Below are 15,252 nucleotides of genomic sequence, written 5' to 3'. Positions count from 1 at the left end.
GTGTGAGATAAACATACAGAAAACATTCTGCTGTTTTAAGGATTAATAATATGTTTTTATGCAAATGTTCTACTGGAATGCAAAAAAACTGACTGAAATAGTGAAAATGTAATCTCTTCCTTTGTTCTGAGAAATTAGATAAACTTGAGGCTTGAAGAAAAATAAAGGTTTGACTTGTACAGTTAATGCCTATAACTTGTTCTTAATTTTGCCTCCAGGAGACAAGGTAATATACCTATATGGAGTACTGTCCTATTTACTAAAGATCTCAATGGAATTCATTCTGTGTCAAATGCACAAATGTAATTTACTATGTAGGGAGAAAATAAGATGGCAATGAAGGGAACTGAGTGAGTCATGTTCTTCATGCACTTGCTAAAGCACAAGCCCCATTGACTTTTGGAATTTTATTTGGATTTTGTATTAAAATGTATCTGCTAGCATGGCAAATACAAAATGTAAGTTTATAGTAGTTGAAAGCTGATCAGAAATCTTACCTGAATAGTAAATTAATTGAGATTAAACAGACTGCTACTGCAGATATCTAATCTCATCATTCTGACCCCACTATGATTCTCATGGACTTCTGTTCAGTAGAGGTACCAGGAAAGTATTCTGGGGAAGCATAGCTACATAGCTGACCTGGTTTTCTGCTCCTCCTTTGACATTTGATATTGGCCACTGAAAGATAGGAAATGGACCAAAATGAACCTTTCGTGTGTGTCCCAGGCATCCTAGAGGCTGTAACAGTTGAAGCTTGTAAACTACTGCATTTTCATGTACACAGAGCCAACATGCTCCTGCATTTGAGTTTATACTCCTCCTGACTTTATACTGCAGCTTCTATGGGATTCACAAGCCAAAACCAAGGACACAAGTGGATATTTTCATGTCATATATATTGGAGTGGGCTTTCTGGCAAAACATTTTTGTATATAATAGTAATATTGTGTGACTCTGATATACAGTGTTGACAAAAAAAGTAAGGAAATATGGACTGCTGATGTTAAGTTTTCTGGTCGCATCTGAAGAGATCAAAAATCAGAATCAAGTTATGCAGTATGACTTTACATACACCAACTTGTTGATTACGTGTGTATCTGTGTGAATGTAATTAATTTCTTACCTTGAGATATGTACCTACAATTTCTGAGAAGTGAGCTGCAGCTTACTGTAATAAAATAAACCTCATGTAAATTGATATCTTGCAATCAATGCTATGAACTGTAATTGAAGTTCTATTTCCTTAAAGAGCATAGTCACAGAGATAAATGTATTGGAGAATAAACATTTAACTTTGTGATACTTTAAACTTTTGAAATACACTGATTCCTTTTCTTCATTAATGTATTGATAATAGTAAATCTATAATGATAGCCCTAAATAAAGATCGAAATTATATACTACTACTAACTGATTTTCAGAATTTTTATTAATGGGTTTCAGTGCTTTTAAAGATAAGTGTTTAATAACATCTGGAGTTTTAGTGAAATTTTGCTTTTCAAATGTCTTTTTGTTTTAAAGATAGTAGAAGGGCAAAGAGAACTGAAAGTTATTTGTCCTGTTCCTTTCAATAGTATTTGAAGTGTCTGAGATTTACATATACAGAGGTTTCTGTGCAAAGGTAGATAATTTCTTTAAAAAAAAAAATGCAAATAATGCAATTACATCAACATCACCTGTTAAGCAAAAATATTGGTTTTATTTTACTGCTTTTGTTAGTAGGTTTTGATGATCTCTCAGGAGTTTTGATGCGATGCAAGTGATTCTAAAGACTTGTACCTACTAATAGAAGTTGTACCTTGTACCTACTAATAGAAAAGCCTGTAGAGATGAGGGTCAGGTGAAAATTATCCCCAGTAAGCTGAGCTGTGGTGAAAGTGTTTCCACATAAGCAGCAGCAAGAGCTATGCATTGCAGTTTTAGACTCTGATGAAGTTCTTTCCCCTGCTACATTTATAAATCTGTGCACTCTGATTGTACATGTAGTTCTTCATCTAAATAAAATGATATGGTTTTCTTCCTAATGTATCAATTAAACAGTCTGCATCTAAAAAGCTAGCAATGCTATTCAGTATTTTTATTACTGCTTTCCTTACCAGAACTTCTGTCCTAAAACTGTTTAAATCATGGACAGATGACTTCATTTCTTCTGGAAGTCCATCCCTATTGCAGTTCATACTTACTATCTTATTAAATATGGTATGCCTCTTGCTTTTAAGGTATTATCTCTTGCTGTTAGAAAAATGCAACCTGATGTGTGTGACTTTTTGCAGCCTAATTATCTCTTGTGTAGACAGCGATTGCTATGTCTTAATTAGGTTTGTTTCATTCACTGCTATTGACAGTTGGAGCCTTAGTTTACAAGAGGGTATCACCATTATTTGAGCTGGAAAAGACATTCAGAGAGTGAATAAACTGAGCAATGTTTCTCATCACTGGAGCAACAGACAGTTAAGAACAAAGTCAGAGTGGGCAGAAAGGGAAAGAAACACGTCAGGTTTTGGCAATCTTTCTTTTCCACTTCATCAGTTAGAGAGACAGTGATAAAAACTAAAAATGCAGCAGCTACACTGCAATGTGCCCTGCTGGCAATAAGGCAAACAGTTCACTTCACAAGGACCAATTTAGAGGTGGCAAGCATTTTGAAAACACAGCTGTTCATACAAAGGTACCTTTCAAACGTATCAATTGAAAAAGCCACTTTTCACTTCTTGTCATTATAACCCTTTCACTAATTGAGTCTGGCCTACTGTCCTTGTGCCCATTTACTGTATCTTAATGAAATTTAATAGATATTAGAAGAATTATCAGCATGTGGAATTCATTAAGAACTTACTGTATTTCTATTTCTTTTCTCAAAAATTACATTATAGTATTTCGGAAAATATTGCAATGTAATAAATCATGAAGCTTCAAAAATGCAGTATTTATAATCGATGCAATGAAAACAAAGAAGTAAAATGGAAGCCAAAGGAGTATTTACATATGGTATGTGACAATTTATTACATGCACTATTTTAGAATAACTTTTTAATGGACTTAAATGGATATTTTGTAAAACCTCCTTTTAAAAATGGAAAAGATACAGCATTTGTTTCCTAACCTGTTTTAAACTGGATAACCATGACTGACCATGGAAAGGCAGGTAACTATGGGAACACCTGCATGTTGAAGTAAGGTGTTTATCAATCATAATCACAGTGCTCGATAGAAAAAGTATATAATTTTGTTGCTATTATTAATTTGGTGGCAGCAGCAGCATTGTGCATTGAAGCCAGAGGGTTGATAAGGAACACATTGTCTTGTGTGCTAACTTTCTTCAAAAGAAAACTCTGAGCTTTACTCTGTGGATCTTAAAATTTACATACAAGTAGAGGGACAACTGATGATTCAGGCAGGGTAAATAAAAAATAGAAGTCATAATCTCCAAATATCCTTGGGTTTATTTTTTAACTCTAACCATAGTCTAGTAGTTTTCTATCATTATCTGGGCTTGCTTTTCCAGGCTTCCATTTTAAATCTTATGTCTGTAAATCTCTCTCATGTGATTTTAACTTTTAATCACACACTTCCTAACCATTAAATATATCTGACCTTTTCATAAATGTCATAGCGAAAGAAGATGAAAAGTTTTTTGATGATACTTGGTAAAGGAATTATTTCAGTAACTACAGTTCCCTAATTTATTTTTTGGTTTTTAGTCCTAATATGAAGGGCACAAAATAATTTTTAGGTATTGTTTTTGAGTTTCAAAAGTATGTTTATATGACAAAAGGCTGAATTTCAATGGAGGCTGCACATTTTTTTACCGTTTGTGTTGTAGTCTGTCATTTTTGTTCTGACTTATAGTATGGCATTCCAAATCTTCTTGAAATATTTTTAATGTGTGGCAGTTAGACTATATCTCATAATTTTATATACTCGAATTAATTGTAAAAAAAATTTGAAAATAATCTGATTTCTTATTCCGTCTTCTTAAATGAGGTATTGAATATATAGTCCTGATATTGTTAATCTAAAAATTTAACTTATTGCTAGCATTACTTGTTCTGATTTTTTCTTAAATAATAACTCCACATATATGTTTTCTGGTCATCAGGGAAAAATATCAAGGATTAAGCGTTGAAAATAACCTTTCAAAGTACTTAGATCTTTGACATCCTTGTTATAGTTCTTAGCCTTAAGTTTCACTGTGTAAGTGATGTATTTATGGTTGCCATTATCAAGCAATTATGGCAAAAAAAAATATTGCTGTAACTTGGGAAAGTAATGTGATAGTTTAATTTAGATTTATTCGTACATGTTCAACTTCTTTTTGTCAGTTGTCATGTTCGTAGTGGAGAAGCACATATTGGCAGTTACCTAGGCACATAGTTGGCAAGAGAGCAGTCACGTTCTGGGTGTGGGTGCATGTACCCAGTTACCAGATGCTTCAAGCAGATGGTCAAAACTAGAGATGAGTGAGACCAGTTTTGGCTTGATATTCTAGAAAGCTACCATACCGATTCTGGGATTGTATATTACATTTAACTAGTAAAAAAAAGCCTAGCCAAAATCCAGCAGAGCGATTGGCAAAAACCTATTTTTGTGGGTTTTTTTTTTTTTTTTTTTAATTTGTGGCTGATAAATGTAAATATTAAACGAGCCTAAAACACAGTAATAGTTCTGTTCAGGTAGTTGTAATAAAGACAGAGATAGTGGCTGTAGTTGGCACACACTATTTTCCGGCAAATTTAATAGTATATGCTTTTCTGATTTATGGTGGGAAAATGGTCACTGTAATAAAATTAGATAATGATAAACATCATAATCTTAGGAGTCACAATTTCTAGTCTATATTTTTTCAGCAGCAAAGTTATAGGCTTGGAAGACCTAAATTTAAATTGTCAGTCTTTAATGGCAGACTTCTAATGGTTCGTGAATTCACCTTGTAGTTGTTGGTATAATTGTGATTTGTTTTGGGAAATGCTCACATCAAGGTAAATGCAGTTATACAATTAAAAAAAAAGTAATTTTCAGTGTCCACTGTACTGATTATGAACTATAATAACCTAAAGATATGAAATGGCTTAATGAATGAAGTTATATTAGGAACATCCTGCTACAATCCCAGACAGTACTTGATGTATACTTATATTACGTGGAATGTGGCTTAAGATCCATGAAGGAGAAAAAAAATATTCTCATCATAATAGTAAGTAGAAATGCCTTACTTAAAAAAAAAAAAAAATTGATTTTTTGAGCTTCCAGGAGTGGATGTTTTTTGTGTCATGAATTTTCCTATTGAATTGAGCTTTAACATAATAATTGTGAATATATTGGGTGATTACTTTCATTCTGAGCCACCTGGGGAACCAGGTTCATGATGTATTGTTCAAAGGAGATGGATAAATTTTTTAAATCTTGCTGAGGCAATATAGAGAAATTGATTATGAAAAAAAAATTTCAGGATGCAAAAACAGACAATGTGTAAACCAGAATATTATTTTAAAGATTCAGAAATAAAATTTCTGTTTTCTGCTGTGTTTTATGTCAGTTGGAGTGATTTATGCATACTCATAAATTGCCAGCTCATAAAAATACTGTAATTTCTGATTGCAGAAAGTGTTTTGATTTGTATTTGGTATTAATTACAGTTTTTGCTCAGCTAAGCATCTCATTAATAACATTACATGTTGGGGAATTTTATATGGTTTACAAAAATAATTTTATTTTTGGACCCCAAATTACTGGTTTTTTGTACTTTTATGTACCCATTGGTCAGCTGTAATCCACACTGTAGGATTATCTTGGTTCATTTCTTATTTCCAAGAAGTGAATACATTAAAATGCTGATTTTCTCTTTATGATTTGCTTTTTAAAATAAGATCAGAGGATAAATACAAGATAAATAAATAGCAACACTTATAGTTAAGTTCAGTATCCCTTCTGCTGTGTGTTGCACTACAGCTAAATAATCATACAGTTCCTGGAACAGTAACTGAATTCTCTTTCAAGTGTTTTTCTTCTCCTTTGAAAATTGCAATTTATTTAAACCATTGCACCCCTCCAGCATGTATAGATTCATAGCCAACTTCCTCACTCCTTTTTTCCACTGTACAATCCTTCAAGTGTTTCCTATTATTTTAGAAGTATTTTTTTTTATTTCCTTGTCTAAAGTGAAAAATCACTCAATCTCTTAGATGATTGCACTCATTAGCATGTCACTGAACAGGATTATTTCAATTATGAAACTTACATGATATAGCCGCATCTTGATTTTGTACTTCTTTCTCTAGCATCTATCATCATTTTACATCACCTTTCAGCATTTTGGATTGCAAATCTGACAGCAGTGTTAAAATTAACATTCTGATCTTTCAGAGAATTTTGACCAGTATTCACTGTTCAAGTATTGATGTCAGTCAACCAGATTGTTATCACTGTACTCAAAGCTTGCACTAGATTTGCCTTGACGAACATAATTTCTCTTGCATTTTTTGGGGGGATTCCTACATATGATTCAAGACTATGGATACACATGTGCTGTAGGTACACATGTGAAGATGTGTAAGAACACTCCTCCCATTACAATAAGAATGTTAGGGATGCACAGATGTATTTATGCAATGAAATGCATCTTGCTATGGGAAAATGGCTCTTCAAACTGAACAAAAGATAAATTAGAATTAAGATGTTGAAAGATCCTATTACTGGTGATTATGGAATAGTAAGATGAACAGTTTGGTTCATCACTGGTGTTGAAGTAGGATAGAGGAAACATTTCAAATTGTCCTTCCAGTTTGTTCTTCCAAAGATGTATTAGCCATAATTTTGTAATAGTGATAATGCTGAGTCAAAGCAACCTGATTTTTATTAGAAGAGGATGCTCATTTTGAAGTCTGACTTCAGCCTTCCTGCTTTCAGACAATGGTATGGTTTTCTTTTCCAGTAGTAAACCAACACAAATAAGTAAAGAAAGACAGATATTTCAATAGTGTGACATTTCAATATTTTGAAATGACAAATTATGCTTTCAGGATCTAATAGTAATTTCTGCTTCAAAGTTGGAAGACCTCAGAGAGAATATCAGAAGTAAGGAGAAAGTGGCACTAGAATGCCTGTGAAACAGCAAATGTGAACCTAACATATGCCAAAATCCTTTAGTTTAATTTATCAGTTGCAGGTAAAAACTCATGATATGCTGTATATGGTTCTGGTCACACTCAGGTTCAGTAACATTAATTGGAATTAAGGCAAAATCAGCATGAGAACTAATGGAAAATGCATACTAATATACTAGGATGTATGGAAAATAACTAGGAGCGTGTGTAGTAAAAGGTAACAGGCAAACAAGGTGAAAGAGCAACACTTTGTGTCCTATGTAAACACTTGTGAAGCATTTGAAGAAAATATGATTTCTGCATACGTACCATAAGTTCTAGAGTACATCACATAATGTCATAGAAGGAAGTAAGTAAGTAGAAACAGAAAGAGATAATGTTGGTGGGAGTTGTGGGTTTTTTTATTTGTTTGCTGGTTTGGGGGTTTGGGGTTTTTTTTTGTTTGTTTGATTTTTCTTTTTCTTTTTTTTTTTTCTTGCAGTAGTGTGTAAGAGGTAGTACAGATACTTTGAAGGCAAATAGCCAATTCACTTGGCAGTTTGCTGATGCAATACACAAGCCAGTAACAATAAAAATGCATTGAGGATTAATTTGGTTAACCACAATTTAAACAGGTGAATGAGTATAGTTAAGCTTTGGTGTGTGGCTTTTTATGCCAGTCCTTATAAATGTGAACTGAATATACAGTTTAAGTTCCCTCACAGTATAATTATCCTTCCTTCAGGCAATAGTTGTCACCTTGTTCAATATTATAATGATGGAAATTATAAACCACCTGTCTGTCTCCTTGCAAATGACTGTGTCCTCTGTTAATGAGCATGGAAATGTCACCTTAAATTGCTTTAACATACCTAATACAAAAAAATCCTCCAAAGCATGGAATGCTTTTGATTTTGAAAATCCATACCAGTTGTTACATTTGTGTTAGTATGCTTTAAACTGTGCTTATCATGGTATCCTACTGTATGTAGGAAATGCAAATTTTAAAGTAAATCCAGGTTACACTTTAATCAGAACAGAGTGTAGAACAGTGTGAGCATTCTAACTCCTATATTTTCAAACACTGACCTATCAGCTTCAGTTTCCACTACTGGTTGTGGAGAACGATTATGATGTATTTCTGAATTTCCAAACCTGAATCTCCAGTGCCATCTCATAAATTTCAGTTGGTTAAATGCTGAGATGGTACTGGAATTAAATGAATAGGCAAAGCAACACATTGGAATGGCTGGGAACTTGAAAAGTCCTGAAAAAATTTCCCTGAAGGTGATAGAATCCTCTTTTCTGTCTCCTATTATTCATGAGAGATAATGTGAGCCACATCCAGGGAACATGAAGTAGCATTTGAAAGTTATGGAAGTAATGAATAAGACTTATAGCAGTTATGAGGTGAAATGCCTTTGTTTGGCAGTCCTTCAGGAGCAGGCTTTTAGGATGGATCAAGCAGTAGGGAATATACCCTAAAAGCCATAAATATTTTTGGCTTGAAAATCAGGTTTTAGCTTCATTATATTTCCCATGTTGCTGTTAAGTATTAGAATTGAATGATAAATGATAAGTTACAAATAATTCTGTTATTTAGTTGCTGCTTTCCCACAAATAATTATTCTTCAAGGGTGAACTTTTAAAACATTTTGAACAATTTTAGTTAGTGAATAAAAACCTAACTTGAAAAAAAATACTGAAGAATTATTGAGATGAGTTCTCTTTACAATGAGGATGTCTAAATCTCTTTTAATGTCCTTGTGGTTTATAGAGTCATAGAGTCACAGTAAACTGATGGTAGTCTAACATTTTAATGAAAATGGAGAATCTACTGCAGATGGAGACATAGATATTTAGTTACAAAAACCTAGCCTTACCTTGAAAGAAATAAAAATGGAAGACTGCAATTACATATTGATGAAGATAATACAAAGCTTGGTATTCCTTTGAAAATTATCATTTAGTGATCTATGCTGGTCAAAAAAGATTTTGCAGCAGATTGAGCAGCTTGTTATTTGTAGCTTGGTCTATTACTAAACCCTGTTTGGTCAAGGAAATTCCTGCTTTGAAATGGATTATTTCTTTGTTGAGAATTAACAGATATTTGACTGTATCTGCAGCAGGATTGTGGATCCTTTTCCTTATCAGGATGATGATCAGGCTCTCCAGGATGATGATGTAGTAAAAAAGATGGTATCACGGATATTTTGGGTATAGACAATACTAACTTATTGTTTTCAGATCAAAGTGTTAACTATTAACTGATAAGCACTCATAGTTGTTTGGTTTTTTTTTTCATAGGCTGAATAATCTCATTTTAATACCTGCCAAACTGATAACCTAGGAAAAGTTAAGGTGAAGGATTCTTGATAGTTTTCATTTGTTCCTCCTTCTGGCCTTCCAAGCTATTTTCAGAGTTTTAATTCTTTTAGGAATTGCTGTAGGACCTATCCTGTGTTGCAGACAAGTAAGAATTTCATTCTGTTAAAGCAGATAGGCTCCTGTTGATGCTCCCAAGTACTTCTTCCCTATATATGGACTCAGTTTTTAGACCTATTAAGGAGAGAGTGGCAGCATTTCTATCCTCTGAAGTAGTTATAAAACTCAAAAGAACATTACAATCCACTAAATATTTTTGGTGAATGGGAAGGTTTTTTTATTTATTTTGCTTTACTGTATAGATTATATACACACTGACTCTTGAAATCTAATGAAAAGATAAACCTGCACATTCTACTGAAAAAAAAAAATCTTTCTGCTTCATTTGCTTTATTGTGAAATAGCAAAATTTTCTAGCTGTTTTGAAGGTTTGACATGATTATCTATCATTAGTTTGGTAATTAGTTTATGCAGATTTTTTGGATCAGGCTCATTCCTATCTTTCTGCTTCTGAATCTATCATATTTTTATTACAGAAGTCACTCTCGAAGAATTTTCCACCATGGTTTTAATTGCTTTCTCTTTAAAAAAAATAAAAACAGCAAAGAAGCATGAAACAGAATTTGTTTCACTGGAAAAAAAATCTTTAATTTCAGAGGCTACATGGAGTAGTTTGATAGTTTGATGTTTAAAATGTTTCCATTCTGCTTGTTACAGAAAGAATTTTGCAGGGTTGGGTGGATTTTACAAATAGGTACCAGACAAATACAGGTAATTATTTGGCTCTATCAGGCTCCATACTTCTAAAACAACGGTTGCAGTACAGTCTTTATTAAATATAATTTTTATGTTAAAAATTATTACCATCATCTTTCAGTGACTTTTGTCTGATGTGACAATGTTAATGGAGACACTGACGCTGCAATACCACATCTGTTCTTCATAAAACAGACATTGTCAATATAGTTAAAAATGAAGTTGCAGGAAAGGAGGGTACAGACAGAGTATTCTGCAGTTTGAGGATTTCAAAATCCAGCTGAGGATAATTGTGGTCTCTTTTAATTTTGTAACTGGAAATATTTGGAATACTTCTTGATTGGAAATCAGTTTAAGGTAGCTCCATCCGTATCTCCTAGCCTTGCATGTTTGGTCTGCTAGAGGCAGACAGGAAAGAGAAAAGTTTGGGGTTTTATCTTTTTTTGGGGGGGGTACTGTTCATATTTTGTTATATTTTTGCTAACCATCTTTGAAAATTAGCTGAATTGGAAGTAAAACTGAATTGGTGTTAACATAATCCTAGTTCTGCTCTATTCTGAGAATTTCAACACTTCTTAGTGTTTTGTTCTTTAGGGTTTTGTTTTTTTTTTGTTTGGTTTGATTTTATTTTTTTTCTCAGGCTATCTGCCTAGTGGCTGTTTGGGGACCCATGTGAGAAGAATTAGACTACATGATGCTTTGTGTGCCCAAAATAGACAAGTGAAACCAGCAATTACCATGCCATCAGCCTGCCAAAAGAGCTCAGCTTTTGTCACACATAATCTGGAAGATCTCAAATTCTACCCTAAGCTCCATGTCTCATTGGGTTATGGATGTTTACTTCTTTCTGCATTATGCTGTCATATGTAATAGATTTCACCTACCACTTCCAGATTACAGAATTTAACTGCATGTTCTTTTTAATACTTTTCTTCTTTTTTTTTTTTTTGTGGGGGAAGGGCGCTTAACCACCTTGACTACATACAATAATTTGAGTTTAATTTTTGAGATAATGAGTTTACTGTTTACACTGAATAATATTTTTTCTTAGAGCTACTTTCTAAATGAATGACTCACTTTTCAGAAAATATTGCTTCTGAACTTTGTTGAATCCAAACCAGAATTTGCTTAGCAGCTGAACAATTTCAAGTAATAAGCCCAAAATTCATTTTGCACTGCTTTTTGTGTGAACACAGATTTATTCATAGAAAAAAAAAATCAAAACAAAACTGAAAAGTTGGAAAAGGGTGCAAATACTTTTTTGAAATAGTATTGCAAAAGTATTTGCAAATACTTTTTTCATTTTTTCCCAGGTTTATCTTCCTGTGTTATAGACATAAGTTCTAAAAATACTTGAAATACTTCTACAAACGCTTGTAAACTAGTTCTAGAATTCTTACGTGCAAGGAACTTCAACAGAGTGATCCAGTGCGGAGTGGTGTTTTTCTTCTAAGAGATGCTTTTTATGCCACTTAAAAAAGGCTTTTAATTCCTAAGGGCTTGGTTGTGTCGTGTTAGGCATAGATTATAGAATAGTGTGGTGATGAGCTTTATTTTGTAAGATAACCACATGGACCTAGAGTGCCTCTGGAGCTTGGACTTGTACAGAGTCATGAAACACTTATCTGTTTAAGATAACCACATTGACCTAGAATGCCTTTGGCTGTGGAAATGGTGGATTTGAGGACAGGAACTTGAATATGGGGTTCTCAAATCTCATTTATTATATGAAAAGCAAAAAGCATCACAGGACACTGTTTCCATTTAAACAATATGATTTCTGACTGCTCTTTCTGTTGACTGGCACAGATCTAGTCACAGTCAGGATAAGTTTGCATCAGTATGCTACTACTGTTAAAAAGGAAATTTTATTAAAACAAAACATACTATAATAAAGAAGCTACAGTTTAAGACACCAGATTGTGAAGTCTGATAAGTTCATCGATAAGTACTGCACAGAGAAATAAACTGGAAGTTCATTATATGCACCAAATTATTGCTCACTCTGAAACAACACGTCTATGGCCTTGACATTTAATCAGAGCAAGAGTGGCATTTATTGAATCCCATATTTAGTATGTCACCAATTAAAATTAGTTTTCTTAAGGCCAGTAAAATGCAAAAGCCTTGTTATTTTGGATTTTTGTTTTGTTATTTTATGTGCTTCTTCCTTCCCTTTAAGATATGTGTTTTGGGACTTTAACCATAGAGTTCATTTTAAAAAATGTCTTTCCCTCTCTTTGTCTCTTTATCTCATATATTTCATACAGTAGTTTTATCTGTTTATCTATCTATACCAATACAAGACAAACCACAAAAAAAGTAAAAATAAAGAGCACAATTTCTAGGTAAATATATTTATACCATTAATAAGCAGTATTGGTTTCTATTGAAAGTGCACTTGGAGCAGGTACTAAGTTTATGTAAGAACTTAATTAAATAACATATGGAAAGCTGGCGCTGACTTGATGGCTTGCACACAGATGGCTTGTACAGCGTGCAACCTCTGTGCTGCCAAGTGGCTTTGCAGATCTGTACCGAGCCTGCCTAAATGTAATAAACATTATAAATTCTCATTAATTTATGAAAGATTTGATACACTCCGATAACTCTGAATATTCCTTGGTAAAAATGAAAGACTGTCTAGGATTTTGACACTAGTTTTACTTGTTTAATAGGAACGTAGATTACAGTTTATTGGTATTTACATCCTTGGTAATTGTTTTGCATCTCACTATAAAGAACTAGGCTGAATACATGCATAACATATTAGAAATGCCATTAAGCAAATGATTCTGAATTAATGTTTTGCCTCTCTGTGCTGTGCAAAAGAAATTTTCCCCAATTAATTTCCAATTGATTACTCTATATTGTGCCCCAAGGGAATGCAAAAAAAAGTCTGTTTATATGTTCCCTGCTATTCTGTTTCTGTAGTTTGATTAAACTAAACATCAAAATAATAATTTATTTTATGTATTACTAAAGTTATATTTTTAAGAATCTAATCACATATGTGTGTTCCGAACCTGCATACCATTGAACCTCAATTTATTGTGTTTAACTATCTGTAATAATTTTTTGAAGTATATGTGCTTCCAGAGAATAATAAGGAAGTAAATATGAAATCAGTTTGTTAGTCCAAATCACAGGTATCTCTTTAGCCTTCATGACTGTCTGAGGTACTTTTAGCTTGAACTCTTCCCAAAGCCTAAATAAAAATCAGCTTCTATTAGTTTACCCTCCCAGTCCAAGAGGTTCCTATTCTACAAGATCTCTTCAAAACTTCTAACCTGTTAAGGGCTTCTACAAGTGCTGGTTTTCATGTGAATCTCATACTATAATTTGCATAGCCCAATTCCATTCTTTGTAACTTTTACAAAATCCCCATCCCTGGTAACTGCAGAAAAAAATCTGTCTGGGCTTGTTTTCTTCTGTTGAGCTGTTCTTCAGCTTTTTTATTCTTCACTAAGGTATCTGATGATGCAGAAGAAATCAGCAGATCCAAGTAAAATAGGTAGAGCAGCATTTCCTGGTTAGAGCTTGTGAAAATAGCTAGGGGGAAGAATATTCAAACATACATGGTTATTTAAATCCAAGGACTTTTAATTATTTTATTATTCTGTTTAAAGTACAAATTTAGAAATATTTTTATTACCTGAATGAGCTCAATCATGTATTTAGAAGGAGGAGTTAGGATTAAATCAAGTCTTTTCCTCTATTCTGTCAAAAAAAAATTTCATGTATAAACCAAAAAAAAATGCACTGGGAGATGGCAAAAAAGATTAAGATTACTCGCTTGACCATTAAACTATAAATTATGAGTCCTGGCTTGATGCCTGTACTGGCATCTTGGAAGAAGATGTGTCTCTAGGACCAAGGCTGTGGATCTCAAGTGCACAGAGAGGCCTCATTCCAGATTTCAAAAGCAAAAAGAGTTTTCCTTAAGGGGTGTTCATTGAGATCTAACTTCAATTTGCTCCCTTTTTAGCATGCTGGTGGTTTGTACTACTATTGCAAGACATCTGCTCATAAATTGTATAGGACCTAGGCATATAACAAAGAGTTCACTTCGTTTGGGGAGTAGGGCAGATAGTAAATGATTAACTGTGAAATGCTTTAATTCTTACTTTGAACTAAGCCTTAACCTTTGAACAGAGGATAGGAACTGGAAATCTACCTTCTGATTATGCTTTGAAAGATTATATTCCTACATCATTATAGAAACTTTGAAAGTTTTACTTGTTTGGCATATAAGTTTACAAGAACTGTAATAAAAAGAGAATGCAGAAAATTGCTGCCAGGTTGGACAGAGTATATATTTTTCTTTCTACAACTCTTAAACTGTGTTTTTAATTTGCATATAAGGTGATAAAGAAAATGAGACTGCAAAAAGATACATGTAAAATATACACAACTACTCTTTTGTTTAATATGCACTCTTAAAACATTGAGAAAATTCAGGTGCATGTTGTAACACATAGTTTCTAATTCTCTGTGGAGCTGAGAGATCCTGATAAAAGTGCACAATATTATTTTTTTATAGGGTTCTCTGTATCTCAGAAATAAACTGAGTAACGTGGCAGTTGCTAGGGTAACCATTTTTTGCATTTTGTAGAAAAAGTCCAAGAATAAAACACATGTAAATCGGCAGTGTGGAAATTAGTATCATATACAGTTTCATATTCTCAATTTGTTCCATACGGTTTTCCTCTATAATGTTTACATAACAATGAATTAGATCTGCTTCAGCTTTTACCTCAAATCTCCCATACACTTGTATTTTGCATGGCTAAGGAAGTCTTTTAAGCCTTCAGCTACTACGGTTAAATTGGTTTTTGCCCTGTCAAACTATATACATTTATTGTCAATAAGATATAGCTGCGATTGCTGTAAGTGCTTATCATGTTTGCCGGGTGTGATTACTGGGTAATGTAAGCAGAAATTAAATAAAATTTTTAACGTTGTCCTTTGCACTTAAATGTGACTTCCTGTAATTGCCGAAATTCCATTAAGCATCTATTTTGAA

General features: G+C 33.3%; 2 protein-coding genes across 7 annotated transcripts in view; one reads left to right on the top strand and one right to left on the bottom strand.

Annotated features, from left to right (window-relative positions):
* The window catches only part of IMMP2L (inner mitochondrial membrane peptidase subunit 2), a 449,643-nt gene that overhangs the window by 192,924 nt on the left and 241,467 nt on the right, over nucleotides 1-15,252 (top strand). The window lies entirely within an intron of this gene.
* Nucleotides 1-15,252, bottom strand: part of LRRN3 (leucine rich repeat neuronal 3) — a 33,754-nt gene that overhangs the window by 5,171 nt on the left and 13,331 nt on the right. Inside the window, exon 2 of one of the 2 annotated variants that reach the window (XM_057403696.1) lies at nucleotides 498-681. The exons of the other annotated variant lie outside the window; for it this stretch is intronic. The gene's annotated coding sequence lies outside the window, so the exon portion shown is untranslated. The remainder of the gene's footprint in view (nucleotides 1-497; nucleotides 682-15,252) is intronic. 2 annotated transcript variants of the gene reach the window in all.

This window comes from Pezoporus wallicus, unplaced genomic scaffold (assembly GCF_028554395.1).
Source record: "Pezoporus wallicus isolate ANWC-B61680 ecotype Strahan unplaced genomic scaffold, APGP_CSIRO_Pwel_v1 contig_7274, whole genome shotgun sequence".
NCBI lineage: Eukaryota > Metazoa > Chordata > Aves > Psittaciformes > Psittacidae > Pezoporus > Pezoporus wallicus.
The sequence above is the reverse complement of the archived record's forward strand: the minus strand, read 5'-3'. Positions and strand labels throughout refer to the sequence as shown.